Raw genomic sequence first — 17848 nt, forward strand, 5'->3', positions numbered from 1 at the left:
GTTCGCTGTTCGGCGAACTTGCGAACAGCCAATGTTCGAGTCAAACATGAGTTCGACTCAAACTCGAAGCTCATCCCTATTTGTCACTACCTCACTGGATTTGGTATCTGTGCCTAAAAGACTGCTTATCCCAGGGAGCTTTGTACCTGCTACCTGTCCCCCAGGTTACATATGGTGGAGGCTGCGACCACCTGTATTAAGTTACTACTTAAAAGGCCAGTACCTAGAATGACTAAACATGGAGGAAATCCTCAAACAATTGGTGTTATCCAACGTGGCACAGCAGCAAGCAAACGCTGCACAGCAGCAAGCCAACGCTATGGCACAGAAGCAAACCAAGGCACTGTGGCAACAGATTGGTGCTGTACAGGAGCAATCGTAGAGGCTGTTTGAACAGCTAGCCACTGCTCCAATAGTGGATAGAAAAACCTTGACAGAGGTTGTGGAGATGCTAGCACAGTGATCACCTGCTAAAATGGATGATGTTGGAGACAAGCCCTTAGCCACCTATGTGGGTCACTTTCTTTCAAAGATTACTGCAGATTAGGGATGAGCTTCGAGTTTGAGTCAAACTCATGTTCAACTTGAACATTGGCTGTTCGCAAGTTCGCCGAACAGCGAACAATTTGGGGTGTTCGCGGCAAATTAGAATGCCGCGGAACACCCTTTAAAAGTCTATGGGAGAAATCAAAAGTGCTAATTTTAAAGGCTTATATGCAAGTTATTGTCATAAAAAGTGTTTGGGGACCTGAGTCTTGCCCCAGGGGACATGGGTCAATGCAAAAAAAAGTTTTAAAAACGGCTGTTTTTTCAGGAGCAGTGATTTTAATAATGCTTAAAGTCAAACAATAAAAGTGTAATATCCCTTTAAATTTCATAGCTGGGAGGTGTCTATAGTATGCCTGTAAAGGGGCGCATGTTTCCCATGTTTAGAACAGTCTGACAGCAAAATGACATTTGGAAGGAAAAAAGCCATTTAAAACTACTTGCGGGACTTCCCTGTGACGTCACGGGGAATGCCACAGGGAAGTCCCGTCATGTGCCGTGCGTCAGAGGGGGGCGGGGTCACCGGGTGGCCCCGCCCCCTGTTATTTAAGAGCCGTCAGACGAGGAGACGCCGTCACACAGCGGGAGCCTCCCTCCATGCCAGCATGGATGGGGAGCGGCCGGAGAAGAAAATGAAGAAGAGAAGAAGAGAAGAAAAGAAGAAGAGAAGAAGATGAAGAAGAAGATGAAGAGAAGAGCGGGAGCCTCCCCCCATGCCATGGGTGCGGAGCAGCCCGAGGAGAAGAAGATAGAAGATGCCACGGAGGAGATGCTGGACGAGAACGCCGGAGGAAGAACCAGAAGAACCAGAAGAAGATGAAGGAAGATAGAAGAAAGAAGAAGAAGCATTTAAATAAAGGAATTGTCAAAAACTGTCTCTTGTCATTTTTAACATTTTTGACAGTTTTTTAGTGAAATGGTAGGGGTAAGTACCCCCTTAGCATTTCACACGGGGGGGCGGGATCTGGGGGTCCCCTTGTTAAAGGGGGCTTCCAGATTCCCATAAGCCCCCCGCCCGCAGACCCCCACAACCACCGGCCAGGGTTGTGGGGATGAGGCCCTTGTCCTCATCAACATGGGGACAAGGTGTTTTGGGGGGCTACCCCAAAGCACCCTCCCAATGTTGAGGGCATGTGGCCTGGTACGGTTCAGGAGGGCCCCCCCTCTTTTCCTGCAGCCTGCCAGGTTGCGTGCTCAGATAAGGGTCTGGTATGGATTTTTGGGGGGACCCCACTCCGTTTTTTTTTGTTTTGCGAGGGGTTCCCCTTAAAATCCATACCAGACCTGAAGGGTCTGGTATGGAATATAGGGGGACCCCCACGTCATTTTTTTTTTAAATTTTGGCCGGGGTTTCCCTTAATATCCATACCAGACCTGAAGGGCCTGGTATGGAATTTAGGGGTACCCCCACGTCATTTTTTTAAAACATTTTGGTTCGGGGTTCCCCTGTGGGGAATTCCCATGCCGTTTTTATCAATGAACTTCTATGTGTATTGTCGGACCGGCAATGCAATAGCCGCGAGTAGTTTTAAATGGCTTTTTTCCTTCCAAATGTCATTTTGCTGTCAGACTGTTCTAAACACAGGAAACATGTGCCCCTTTACAGGCATACTATAGACACCTCTATTATTGCTCTATTATAAGAACTAAAGCCAGATATCCCTGTTGAACGTTTAGAACCGGACAGAGTACACAGAGCCCTCACAGCCAAAAAGAAAGATGGACCCCCACGTGATATAATCACAAAATTTCATTATTACAGAACGAAAGAACAAATACTAATTGCTGCAAGAGAAAAAAAGGAACTTAATTTTCAAGGACACAATTATCAAATTTTTGCTGACCTATCCCAACTTATTATTACTAAAAGACGATCCATGAAACCCCAGCTAATGGAACTGCAACGCCACAACATTATGTATCAATGGGGCTTCCCCTTTTCAGTCAGATTTAACTACCAAGGTACAATTTACAGAAGCAGATCAGCAGATGAACTACAACAAACCCTTTTAAAATTAAATCTGACAGAACCCACAAGCAGCAACACTCCCACACGCAGAAGAATGGCATCATCTTCACCTTCAGGCAGCACCCAGAAAATGTCAGAACAAAATGGGAATCATCATTCTCACAAAAGAGGCCGTTATGCCACATCATCCATGGACCAAGAAGATTCAATGGACTGACATCCTAATTCCTGATATCTCTTCATTTATTATACTAAGAGATGGTTCTCTATAAAAAACCTATATTTATAACTGAATGTAACTGCATTCTGATAGTCACACACTGTGTGGGATCATGTTACATTCCAGTTATATTTCTTATTACTTCTGATTCATATAGCCTTAGAATATATAAGTGAAATAAGGAAATTCGTGTTCAGTTATATATTATCAGGTAATAACAATAGATTTATTACTTTTTAGGACAAATATGTTCAATAATCCAGAAGTAATGGAAGCTTTTTCTTTCTTTTCTTAAAACAAATATATTATTACCTAACTAGTTCCTAGAATTATGTATTTGTTTATTCTAATCTGAAGCAATACAACCTCAATTTTATGAGTTAACATATCTAAACAGTTACATATGAATAAAATATGTAATTGTTTACTCTAAAAGGGTTAAAATCCCAAAATAATTCAAACTATCTTCATCAATACCAAAGTTATTAACAGTACCTTTCTAACTGAATTATTTAGCCTAGGGCAAGACTAACCATATACAACCACCCTGGAATAAATCATTTCAACAAAAACTATATTCTGCACTCCAATTAATGAAACATCATTTTGATGTCTTTTGACATAGCACTTCTCTCCTGTAAGCGGAAGATCCGTGTACCCCCATTAGCCCTCCTCATTCTCCCAACCATATTATGTGGGAGTGTGACGAAGGCACTTATTCCCCTGAGAGAGAGATTTATTCTCTTTCATGGGTAAATTGTGATTACTTGCAAAAAATAATTTATACAATGTATCATCTAATCTCATATGTTTTTTGTTTACTCTTTACTCCAGAATTCACTGGTTTCTTTTCTATCTATTCATCTCTTCAGTCCACACAGGTTGATCTGTGCAGTCAGCTCTGCATAACAAAAAGTAAGTCAAAACTATTTGATCTATTGCCATGGCACCACTGAATATACTTTCCCTGAATGTTCAGGGAATAAATGTCCCTCAAAAAAGGACCAAAGCCTTCCGTACTTTCCATAACAAGAAGGCTCACATAGTATGCCTCCAAGAAACACACTTCACCAAAGATTCTACTCCAAAATATATTTCTCCTTTTTATCAACAAATTTACACGGCTTCTGCCTGTACCAAGCAAAGGGGAACTCTAATTGCATTTCACCGATCCACACCATTCACCTTATCATCAGAAATTAAAGACCCAGAAGGTAGATACCTGATACTCATGGGTTATATAATGGATACAGCAATCACGGTGATTTCCTACTACGCTCCTAACAAACAACCTACACCATTCCTCTCACATATATTACAAGTGATTAATACACACAAAATAGGAACAGTGATAATGTGTGGGGATTCGAACCAGGTCCTCCTCCCATTTCTAGATAAATCACCTTTTACACCATCCAAAATAACCTCTAGATTACCTTTTTCTCAACTTCTTTCCAAATACAATCTGGTAGATTCATGGAGAGAAAGTAACCCAATGAAAAAGAAATTCACTTATTTCTCGCACCCTCATCAAACCTTCACCAGAATAGATCATATTTTTCTAACAATAGGAATGATACCAGAAATTATTGCATCAGATATAATTCCGATTCCGTGGTCTGACCATAATGCAGTATACACTACTATAGCCTCAGCCATACCAAAAGCGCATGACCCAACGTGGTACTTACCGGACATAATGCTCAAACACCCACTACATCAGATGGCCATTGAACAAGCTTTAAAGGAATACATATTAATTAATAATACAACAGACATCTCCCTAATAACACTGTGGGAAGCTCATAAGCCTGTCTTGCGTGGTACAATACAAAGACAAATGGCACTATTTAAACGGGAACGCAAAAATCTAGCAAAAAAACTAGAACTCAATTTTAATGCAGCCTACATATCATTTCAAGATAATCCATCTCAGAGTACAAAATCTCATCTGGAAAAATCTAGATTGGAATACGATCTATTTCTCACTGAGTCAGTTGATAAATCCCTCAAACGCTCCAAACACAATTTCTACATGAATACAAACAAACTAGGTACATATTTGGCTCGGGCATTAAATTCAACTAACAAATCTTTCAAACCAATACGTTTGAAATTATCAAAAAATGTTTACACTTGTAATCCAGTTAAAATAGTCCATAAATTTCACTCACATCTCGCAACTTTATACAAGACAAACAATGAATTTAATCCTACAGAGGCTGAATCCTTCTCAAAAATAACCTTACCTGAGTTATCTCAGAATCAAAAAAGCAGTTTGGATGAGCCTATAACTATAGATGAAGTTGCTAACGCCATAAAAGACCTAAAACTTAACAAAAGACCAGGCCCAGACGGCTACTCGGCTTTATACTATAAAACATTCTCAGAAATACTCTCTCCCATTCTCACTGAAACTTTTAACAAACTTCTAGATGGACATTCTTTTCGGCAAGAAACACTAATGGCAATTGTTTGTATGATCCCAAAACCCCTTTCTGATGATACTTCCTGTGTGAATTATCGGCCTATCTCTCTGTTAAACCTCGATATTAAATTATTAGCAAAAATAATAGCAAAACGCCTCAATAGCTTTATAGGAAAATTAATACATAGAGATCAAGTAGGCTTCATGCCAAATAGACAGGCAGGCGATAATATTCGCAGGGCAGTGTTATTGGCACATATTGCTAAAAAACGGAAAATCCCTTTATGTTTTCTATCTCTCGATATTAAGAGGGCATTTGACACAGTATCCTGGCAATATATGCAATATTCATTACAAAAATGGGGTTTTGGACCCCACTTTTTAACATGGATCAAAGCTTTATATAATAAACCCAAAGCTTATATAAAATATGCTGGATACAAATCTGAAGCCTTTAATATCGAAAGAGGTACCCGACAGGGTTGCCCATTATCTCCCTTATTATTTTCCCTTATACTCGAACCCATGGCCCAATACATCAGAACAAACCAAACTATAACTGGCATTGAAGTAGGAGGTATTACACACAAATTATGTATATTTGCAGACGATATATTACTTTTTCTATCATCACCACAGGTCTCTGGTCCTAACTTAATACCAGCTCTTGATGGATTTGCAGCCCTATCCGGCCTTATGATTAATCCTAAGAAATGCCTAGTGCTTAATATTTCACTCACAAACATGGAATTGATCCCGGCTAGGGCTGCACTCCCATTCACATGGGCAGAAAAATCAATCCCATATCTTGGAATTCATTTAACAGCATCTCATTCTGACTTATTGTCAACCAATTATCCTCCTGTATTAAGACAGATCACAAATCTAATAAAACAATGGTCGCAACTTCCTTTATCCTGGATAGGGAAGATTAATGCAATCAAAATGACTATTCTACCCAAATTGCTTTATCTATTCAGAGTCCTCCCTATTCCTATTCCTTCCTATACACCATTCCTAAAGGGGAATACACCATTATCTCAATTATCCATTTTTGAATCAATCTGTACAAAAGATCCATTTGCTAAAGGTACAATTTCATCACTTTATAATCAATTATATGGAGTAGCAAATCTTAATAGACCCTCTTACGTTCAGAGGTGGGAGGAGGACCTGGGACGAACTTTAGAAGACACGGACTGGTCTAACATATGGCTCACATCTAAGTCATCTTCACCCAACATCTTAGCACTGGAGACAAATTATAAAGTCCTAACTCGCTGGTACCTTGTACCCGCTAGAGTGGCAAAATATTCACCTAATACCTCAGCTCTTTGTTTTCGAGGATGCCCAGAAATAGGCACATATTTACACATATGGTGGACGTGCCCAGTAATCCAAACCTTCTGGAAGGAAGTCTTTATGATTGCATCTAAAATATTTAAAAAAATAATACAACCAGATCCATATTTAACTTTACTTAATCTAAAACCGGAATGGTTAACACTCTCTCAATTCAAACTTATGATCCAACTAATAACGGCTGCAAAACAAACAGTGGCCAAGGCATGGAAATCTCCTACATTGGTACTAGCAGAAACAATTCACAGAATGAATAATACAATGTCCCATGCTAAGATGGTAGCCATCGATCAAAATCAAATTCCAAAATTTGAAAAACTTTGGCATCCTTGGATAAAACAACAGTTCCTGTCAAACTTCAATAACTCTGTCCTGTTGCCATGGTAACAGATTAAATGACTTACAGAGACACCCATTCTAAGGCTTCAAAGAGAACTAAAAAGAATAATAAACTGACGAGCGGGACAACCTTGTGGACCATACCTCTACCTTTCAACCCTTTTTCTTCTTTCTCTTTCCTTTTCTCCACCTTACGATTAAAGCTCATTATCAGAATTTATTTGACCTATATACACTCTACTTGTAAACAATATGTATAGTAGGTATAAATCATTTAAATACCTACAAAAGTAACTAAGGAAATGATATATATCTTTAATTTAGGTTTACGTGAACCCAATGTTTAATATTTGAAATTTCATGATATTTACCTATATAAACCCTACTGTAAAACAATGAGCTTACTTTATAGATCCTTGTAAACTTACTTTATGTATCTTTATAACATTGTATACTCAATAAACTTCTTTTGACATGAACAATTAGTAGAAAAAAATATTTATCATTGAAAGGAAAGCATAAACAATAGGAAATTGCACATGGCAGTAAATAAACCCCTTTGTGTACATAGGAACAATGATCTGGCTGGGGACGATGCAGAATCTGATGTACGGGGACTCTGCAGGTGGTGGCAGAATCTGATGTACGGGGACTGATGTAAGGTGGTGGCACTCTGGGGACACTGATGTAAGGTGGTATTCTGATATGAATGTGGCACTCCATATGTTGTTTTGTTTATTACTTACTACTGACCCCTGTACGCTGTACATTATGCATAGATATACATAAACCCAACCAAGTTGTTAATTGTCTCAACAGTTGGTGGTTTTAATGAAGTTCTTCTTTATTATAGGCTCAGTAAGGCAGCCTATACATTACTTGATTCCCTCATCTACACATATTGTGTTCTGACAGCGGAGAGACTTTCATGCCACCAGAATACACTGATCAGTACTGCCAGCTATAGTAGGCAGTGCTGATCGTGCAGACCTTTTCCTAGATCGACTTCTGTATAGTCAGACTGCCCTACATGGATCGAAATTCAGCCTGTCCCTGGATTTTGGTTCATGTATGGCCACATAAGACAAAAATATCATACAATTTTTTGGACAGCTGAGTTAAATTTCACTTGCCACACCCATGCCTAATTACTGTCAGACCTGTTGAATGAAGAAATCACATAAATAGATGTCTGACAAAGTGAAGCACGCTAACAGATCACAAAAATCCACACATCACTCCACAATCTAAAAAAATTCAAGAACAGATTAGAAACAAAGTAATTTACATGTATCGGTCTAGGAAGGGTCTCAAAGCCATTTCTCTCTCTCTCTCGCTCTCTCTCTCTCTCTCTCTATATATATATATATATATATATATATATATATATATATATATATATATATATATATATATATATATATATATATATATATATATATGTATATTATGTATATCTTATAAAAACTGGTCTATCTATGAAAGACATTTGTTATATATATGTTAATCAATAGCACATAAAATGATTATCTATATGGATAAAGGTATAATTCTGGTATATCCACTGATTATTTGTTTATCTAAAGAGATGTGCCATGTGTACATTTTTATACAATTATAAGTCACAATTCATATGTCTTTCATAATATTTATTGGCATCTTAAACAATTCTACTTATAATTGGTCCTAAATCCCAACCTTATATTTTTACCTTATAACATATGTATTTTAAAACATAATACTGACTGTACATATTTCAAATCTTTTCCTTCCTGTTAGACAATTTAGTCACATATTATTCAGATATTTCAGTTTGTGCATGTCAGTTAGGGTAATATTAACACTGTCTCTCAGCCAATGTTCTGGGGAACAAGCCTGAGTCAAAATCGTGGTTTGACTAGGAAAGCAATATCCTCCTCTGATGCAATAGGAGATATTTACCCACGTTCTCCTTGAATTAAAAGTTTTGCAGCTTTTATTTACCCACCACAAATAGGTACACATCTTCTTTGTTTTGTGAAATGGGACATTATTGTTCCCACGATTCTGTTTCAATACCACGTTTGTGGTATCTACAAATAGTTAATCCATTGAAGGTTTGGGAAACTTCTGAACTCACAAAGGCCTTTTAGTTCATCTGCCTTGTCTATTTGAATTTTAACATCTCCATCAGAATATTATAACATGTATTATTTCTTCTTCATAATTACAACAAACCCCCCCCCAGTGAAAAGTTCAAATGCCATAGTCGTTTGAAACATTTTACCGATGCAGAATGTTAAAGAAATATGGCTTCATTTGGGTCTAGTAAGTCTAGTTGTGAAGATAGTTCTGGACTGTGGATACATAGTGTTTAAGGATTGTAGACACCTGCAGATAGGTGTAATTTCTTGGGAGAAAGATGGGTTTGTGGTTGATGTGTGCATCTCAGGGCCATCATCCATTTGTTGGCGGGAAATGGATCACTCTGGAACCTTTGGTTTCCTCAATCCTGGTGGGTTTGTCCGTGTAGACTGGCCATTGGTGGTATCCCTGGATCCCCCACACGTTTTTTTCTCTGGATGTCTCACACATGTTTGATTCTCGGTTCTGTTGACCGGTTCATGGACATCTGAGTCCTGTAAAGGAAAATGGATTCCATGATAAAAGATATATATGTTTTATTTATTTATTTATTTTACAGGATCTGTGTTTGAGATCTCAGTGTCAAGCTGGTATCCTGGGCTTCCTCAGAGCCCCCCTTTGAACCATTGTGTCATCAGTACTTTATCTCAACACTCTGGATGGCAAGACAATGTATGAAACTTTTGCTATGGGAGACAAAGCTCCAGGGCTTTGAGGACATGAGGACATTTATTTATAGCTATGGATACCAGACATTAACAGCTGACTTACACTCTTCAGAACCATTTTTGAGCTTAATTGTAGGGATTCTGGAATACTAAAATCATCAGCACATTTCGGTTTTACATGTGACAACTTACTGTCAGTAATGAAATATTTGACATTATAGTCAGCCTTCTACTTGGGAGGAATAAAAAAAATAAAATTTCCTCCATTTAGGCCTCCTGATATTAATGCCTTTAGGATTGGGTCTTCCTCGGGAATTACTGTCTTCGGAGACTTCTTGGACTTGAGCTGTTTGGAGCGACCTGTTTATGTCAGAGGAATGAAGTGACCACTGAAAAATAGGAGAATAATTAATATCTAACAACCAAAAATTCCCGGTAGGGATTTCAGGATCCTCACTACTGTGACCTGGGGAAAAATATGGTGTTAGAACCCCTTTCTCCTATACCTTTATTCAGTGCATTCCTCTGCTTTATTTTAACACAGGCGCTTTAAAGGCTCTGTGGCCCTTGGCTGGCCACAGGAATTGCCGCTTAAAGAAGTGTTATTTAGGTTCCGTACAGCAATGAAACCGTGTAACATATCCATAATTTGATCTATTTTGTTTTCCACGTTGCTTACAAGCTGATCAGAATTGGGTTGTGAGACCCAGTTTCTCTCATTTCTGGGGACTTCTGGCTCAGTCTGATCAGACATGCCCCCATCAGAATCACTGTCTTGATTCTGGAGTGGTGGTCTGGGCCTTAGTTGCTCCCTTTTTTCCCCAGGGATTTTGGGGTGTCCTAACCTGTGGTGGCTCCCTATTTACCTGTGTAGGTCCCCAGGGCCAATTATCTTGGTAATAGTGAGGGTTTCCACCCTCAGGTTTAAATCTGGCCCTTTGGAGATACTCCCTATAGTTTGTCCTGAACCTCGGGTCGGTTCCTTTGGATGATACTCCTGAGGTGGTCTCTGCTCCCCCCTTCTGATTGGTGGGGTATCTAGTCTTCCGCTGGGGAAACTCTGTGGCATATCTCCTCTGACTACATAAGCTTATGTCTTTTTCTTGGTTTCAAACAGTAATGATTGAGGAGATACATAAGTTTCATCCACAAATTTAGTTATAGGTTCAGGCCTTCCTTTGTATTCACTGGTCTGTTGGATAGAGTACAAATTGTTACTCTTGTTTCCCAAATACTCCAGTGAACATCCCCCTTTGTAGTCTTTCACTAAACTCACTTTTATGTAGTCAGGTAGGGCCTCGAAAAATATGGTTTAAACTCAGTGTAATTGTAATCTGGCTCCTTTTCTGCTAAGTAGTAAGCACTTTGGAGCACAGCCAGAAATTCGGTAGGGCTTTGATGACTGGTACATCTCAGATTGTGTCTAGTCGCTCTAGTCGCGGTAACATTTTTGTACAGGGCCGAATTATAGATGACAGGGGTGTTTAATTTCTTGCCATGAAGTACCATACAGACCTTTTAAAGATTCGCAGAATCTACAGTGTTTGGTTTCAAATACCCACGGCAAGAAATTGATCCTAGACTGGTCATCATCTAGGCCCAAAACTGATACTGATAGGGTATTTTCATAGGTCTCGATGTGGTCAATAATGCACATGGATCCCCCTTTTTAAAGACTGGGACAGCACCATTTAAAAATGTTGTTATTTTTTAGGCATTCTGTTTAGGGGTGCCTGTCTTTTTCTCTGAACCTAAAGAAAACTGAATAGACCTACTTTCATGTGGTGGTTCAATTTTACCCCCCTGTGCTCTACAGATGGCTTGGGGTATGACATGGGTTCTTTTTCTGATTCCTCTTCATTGCCTAATTCACAAATTTCAGATTGAGAGTTAGATCTTAGATTATTGTGAGACTCTTCACTTTCAGGGTTAGGCATCTGAGCATTATCCTGGGGCATGAACTTCAATTGTTCTTTTAATTCTCCTGATTGCTTAATTAGGGATTCCTGTCCTGACATTCATCAGGGGACTCTTTTTCTTGCAAAAAACTCGCCATTTCCTCTATTAATTGTTTCCACTTTTTATTTAATCGGTGACTTTTATCCTGGATTATTTTGGTGTTCTTTTGTAACCATTCTAGTTCATTTTGCTTTGTCATTATAGACTCATGATAACGATCTGCCTTGTCATTGGTCTCCTTTTTCGTGAGCTCACATTCCCTTTCTATTAAATGGGACTGGGACCCTAAGATATCCTTCCCTTGTTGCGTTTTATGATGTTTAAACTCTCTATAAAGATACAGCAGGACAGGGCATAGTTCCAAAAGAATGTAATCAAGCCTTTTTATTTCCTTTGTCTCAGAGAAGCTGTCTGTGAGTTCATAGATTTGACCTTCCACGTTCCACAAGTCTTTTATTAAATGACTGGAGCGGCTTTTAAGGTCTTTAATGTATGCTTCTAGATCAGTCTCAATAGACAATCTTTTTCTGACATGATCCTCCATTTCAATTTTAGAAATTATTTCCAACATGTCCTGTACTTGTACCAATTTTGTTTGAGTATTCATACTACCACTAAGAGCTGACTCTTGATAATCCCTAGCAATAAGGATGGGCTATCTGTTCAAGTCGAACATGAGTTCGACACGAACATTGGCTGTTCGCCCATTTGCCGAACAGCAAACAATTTGGGGTGTTTGTGGCAAATTTGAAAAGCCGTGGAACACCCTTTAAAAGTCTATGGGGGAAATCTAAAGTGCTAATTTTAAAGGTTAATATGCAAGTTATTGTCATAAAAAGTGTTTGGGGACCTGGGTCCTGCCCCAGGGGACACAGGGGTATCAATGCAAAAAAAACTTTTAAAAACAGCCTTTTTTTCAGGAGCAGTGATTTTAATCATGCTTAAAGTGAAATATTCCTTTAAATTTCGTACCTGGGAGGTGTCTATAGTATGCCTATAAAGTAGCGCACTTTGTTGCTGTGCCAAAGCCGTCTCCCGCTTAGGGTAGCGTCCTGAAACACTTCCTGTGAGTGCATCCAATGCCTCAGGCTGTGGGGGTGTGATGGAGTGATGCCACAATGTGATGATGTTAACGCATTTTGCTGTAATCACATGACAGCTTCTTCAAGGTCCTGTCATACACACGTGACTTCATCAGATGCCACATGAAGTCATATGAGGCGTGATGCAACATGTAGGATGGCGGCGTGGTAACCTCATTTCTGGGTGCTGGCGGAAGTGGGCCATCTTGCAGTAGGGGGCCATCTTGGTACACCAAGTCTGCTGGTTTATGGTAGCAAAGTCATAAGGAGGCAGGGTCACTGGGGACATCACCAGGTGACTCCACTCCTTTGTTTACTTAGAGGCTCTTGCTGGCGCCAAAAGATACTCTGCCATATTTGGGCAATGATTTATAAAAGGGGCTGGGCCACCGGAGTACCCACCCCTTTTTTAGCTCAATGGTGGGAGAAATCAGAATGTTGATTAGATGCAATGAAAGCAATGAAAGCAGTCGGGTGTTGTCAGAGTTTTTTCTTGCAAGTCAGTGGCCATCGTTCACTGTGATTGAGGTAAACCCTTCATTATGATATTATTGATGATGGATGTACCATTTTATCTAATAAAAGACTTTTTGAGTTTGTGTTTATTTTTTTTACATTGTACTTTTTTTGGTGAATCAGTAGTGGTACTACACAGAGGTAGGGGGTGGATGTGGAACAATTATAACCCTACATAGGTGCCATCCCAGAAAGATACAAAAATCTATAACAAAGGTAGGGAGAAGTGGGACTTTGTATGTACCCCTGTAGGGTTTAAATGAAGGTATATACCACAGAGTAAAAATAGTTAAACTTTATTTTCCATATATCAGTGGTCAAATAAGAACATTTTACAATTATAACAGAGTAAAATCACAGTTACTGTTATTTGGTCCAGGACATGCTGATCCTGACAGAGAGAGTCAAAACAGATGGCCTACGCATTTCGCAGGGAACCCCACTTTATCAGGGCCTTAAAGAAGCACGAATTTGGTACAAATGTTATAATAACCTATGAATGAGATGTTGGCAAGGTTATAGGTAAATATTAATGAATGCCTAAATCATTATAAGAGAGAGCATAGAATTTAGAAAATTTATGAGGCATTCACAATTGCCCGAATAACATCACAGTGTAATATAGTATCAAACTTAACAAATTAAAGTTGCATTCTATTTATTTGATGTCCAACAATGTGGCAAGAAACCAAGAACGAAGCAAAGGATCAAATAGATCAATTTAAGCCTATAGCTCAAAGTTATATTAATATATTGTTCTTTCACCCGTATAATGTTGATAATACAGTCAGTCCAATGGGGGAAGGAGCCTGGTGAGCCCATGGGGATGACCTCTGTGTCCTCACTAGGAAAGCAGAGCAGACTCCTATATAATGGTGATAATAAAGTTGATGTTTGTAATAATAGTGTGGCACCCACAAAGAAAAAGAAAAGGGAAAATAAAAGAAGAGAAGAGAAGAGAAGAGAAGAGAAGAGAAGAGAAGAGAAGAGAAGAGAAGAGAAGAGAAGAGAAGAGAAGAGAAGAGAAGAGAAGAGAAGAGAAGAGAAGAGAAGAGAAGAGAAAATTGTATGTATAGTTGAGATGAATAAAAAGTTGTGTGTATATAGTGGTGAACCACAAAGAGAATTTATAGTTCTCAATAGGGCGTTGCCAATATCCCAGATTATATTGCAAAAAAGGACCCTGAAAAGGGGGACCTTTGTACCCCCCGGTACAGTGGGACTTTATAGGCAAACAAAATGCACTGGAAAGATAAGGGGACTTCCTTGAGCCAGAGTGTATATATATATATATATATATATATATATATATATATATATATATATATATATACTCTTTTGAACATCTAAAACCATACATTGGTTTCCTTGTTAGTGCAAGGTAAGAGTAAGACTCTTTAATACTTACAAATTCTGCTCTCCTCTCTTACCCTCTACACCACTTTCACCCACACACAACTTTTTGCAAAAAAGGACCCTGAAAAAGGGAAACCTTTGTACTCCCTGGTACAGCGGGATTCATAGGTGAACAAAAGAAGTTTTTTTTATATAAAAATATATTATTTATTGAAAAATGCTTAAAAAAACAAAAAAACATGATAGAAATCTATAGACAAATCTATACAAAGTATTGTGCAAAGTGCAAAAGTTTTTTTTTTCATATAATGTATTTTTTACAACTCCAATTAAGAACGCATATTTCTCCATAAGCCTGACATGTTTCAGGACGATGTCCCTTCTTCAGAGGCGTTTTAGGAGAGAAACAGATAGATGTATTCTGAAAAACAGGTAAGATAAGTTTGAACATATGAACATTGTTCAGGGCAAAATCAACATTATGGCATCTGAGAATGTCCAATATACATACCAATATCCAGTTTTTTAAGGAGAGTTGTATAAAAATATACAAAAAACAAATTTTTCTTAGAAAGAAAAAATAAATTTCAACTGCCAATTGTCCACCAATGAAAATGATGGCCTCCGTCCGGGCCAGGAAAAACCCACACATAGGCCCCAAAGAGAGAGGATGAACCCCGCCACATCCACAGCAGAGCCCTAGGGGATAATTCAAATAATTTTATTTATTACATTTTGTTATAGGATTTGAAAAATATATATCAAAAAACTATGTAGAAAGGCTACTTCTCCTATAATCCAAGTATCAGAGCTCACTGCTTTTCATTTTTGTTTTATTATTTAAAAAGAAACAATTATGAATGAAACTTTCCTATGCAGTTATAAATAACTGCAAAGAAGCCAATAAAGATAATTTAGAAAATAAAATAGCGACAGGAAAAAGAAAATTCCTTTACTTTGCTTGAAAGCAGCGAGGCATGAAGATAGAGAGAGATCAAATGACTTTTTCACTTTCTTTTGAAAATGGATGCAATACACAGGAGGCTGGAGCAAAGTTGTTTGTTGGAAGGTGTATTTTGTACTGGGCAGGACGCCATCTGCAGGCTTTAAAGGCCGCCGGCGCCTGCGCAGTGCTGATTGTTATAACAGTGTCAGCAGAGTGAGATGTTTGGAAGGGCCGCGTCAGCTCCAACCTGCCCAGGAGACACCTGCTGGTGGACCTCAGTACTGCATGCCAAATGATCAATATTACCATCGGAGGAGACCTTTCCTGACAGTACCCCCCCTCGAAGGAGCGACCATCCGGACGCTCCCACTAGCCGTTGCTGGGGAAAGTCCATGGTGTCCAGCCAGACAGCGGGCACCTCAAGCTGGGCAGCAAGCAGTGGCACATCAGGCTGGGTAGCGGACAGGAACACATCAGGCTGGGCAGCGGGCAGGAACACACCAGGCTGGGTAGCGGGCAGGAACACACCAGGCTGGGCAGCGGGCAGGAACACACCAGGCTGGGCAGCGGACAGGAACACTCCAAGCTGGGCAGCGGACAGGAACACACCAAGCTGGGCAGCAGACAGGCAGGAGCACTTCAAGCTGGGCAGCAGGCACGGGCACTTCAAGCTGGGCAGCAGGCACAGGCACTTCAAGCTGGGCAGCAGGCATGGGCACTTCAAGCTGGGCAGCAGGCACATCAGGCTGGGCAGCAGGTATGGGCTTTTCAAGCTGATCAGCAGGCACAGGCACTTCAAGCTGGGCATCAGGCACTTCAAGCTGGGCAGCAGGCACAGGCACTTTAAGCTGGGCAGCAGGCACAGAAAGTTCAAGCTGAGCAGCAAGCATATCAGGCTGGGCAGCAGGCACGGGCACTTCAAGCTGGGCAGCAGGCATGGGCACTTCAAGCTGGGCAGCAGGCATGGGCACTTCAAGCTGGGCAGCAGGCATATCAAGCGGGGCAGCAGGCACAGGCACTTCAAGCTGGGCAGCAGCCACGGGCACTTCAAGCTGGGCAGCAGGCACGGGCACTTCAAGCTGGGCAGCAGGCACATCAGGCTGGGCAGCAGGAATGGGCACTTCAAGCTGGGCAGCAGGCACGGGCACTTCAAGCTGGGCAGCAGGCACATCAAGTGGGGCAGCAGGCACAGGCACTTCAAGCTGGGCAGCAGACACATCAGGCTGGGCAGCAGGCATGGGCAGTTCAAGCTGGGCAGCAGGCATGGGCACTTCAAGCTGGGCAGCAGGCACTTTAAGCTGGGAAGCAGGCACAGGCACTTAAAGCTGAGCAGCAGGCATGGGCACTTCAAGCTGGGCAGCAGGCATGGGCACTTCAAGCTGGGCAGCAGACATGGGCACTTCAAGCTGGGCAGCAGGCACATCAATCGGGGCAGCAGGCACAGGCACTTCAAGCTGGGCAGCAGGCACATCAGGCTGAGCAGCAGGCATGGGCACTTCAAGCTGGGCAGCAGGCATGGGCACTTCAAGCTGGGCAGCAGGCACATCAGGCTGGGCAGCAGGCATGGACACTTCAAGCTGGGCAGCAGGCAGAGGCACAGGCATGTCAAGCTGGGCAGCAGGCATGGGCACAGGCTGGGCAGCGAGCTCCGGGTCATCAGGCTGGGCAGCAAGCTCCAGGTCATCAGGCTGGGCAGCAAGCTCCGGGTCATCAGGCTGGGCAGCAAGCTCCGTGTCATCAGGCTGGGCAGCAGACAGTGGCACATCAGGCTGGAAAGCGGGCACATCAGGCTGGAAGGCAGGAACATCAGGCTGGAAAGCGGGCACATTTGGCTGGAAAGCGGGCACATCAGGCTTGAAGGCAGGCACATCAGGCTTGAAGGCAGGCACATCAGGCTGGAGAGCGGGCACATCAGGCTGGAGAGCGGGCACATCAGGCTGGAACACTGGTACCTCCGGCTGGAACACCTCCGGCTGGAACACTGGCACCTCAGGCTGGAACACTGGCCCCTCAGGCTGGAACACTGGCCCCTCAGGCTGGAACTCTGGCCCCTCAGGCTGGAACACTGGCCCCTCAGGCTGGAAAGCGGACATCAGGACATCGGATTGGATAACAGGCACTGGGACGTCAGACTGGATAGCAAGCACTGGAACATCAGACTGGGTTGCAAGCGCTGGGAGGTCAGACTGGATTGGATTAGCTGGTGCGGAGGCAGGTTGGGTTACTGGCAGGATCGTCTTGGTTGGAAAAAACTTTCATTTTTTCTTTGGCTTAGCCACTGAAGCTCTGTAGGTGAGGGGTACAGCAGACTGGAAAGGAGGATTGGGATATGG

The sequence above is a fragment of the Aquarana catesbeiana genome, linkage group LG04 (assembly GCF_042186555.1).
Source record: "Aquarana catesbeiana isolate 2022-GZ linkage group LG04, ASM4218655v1, whole genome shotgun sequence".
Taxonomy (NCBI): Eukaryota; Metazoa; Chordata; class Amphibia; order Anura; family Ranidae; genus Aquarana; species Aquarana catesbeiana.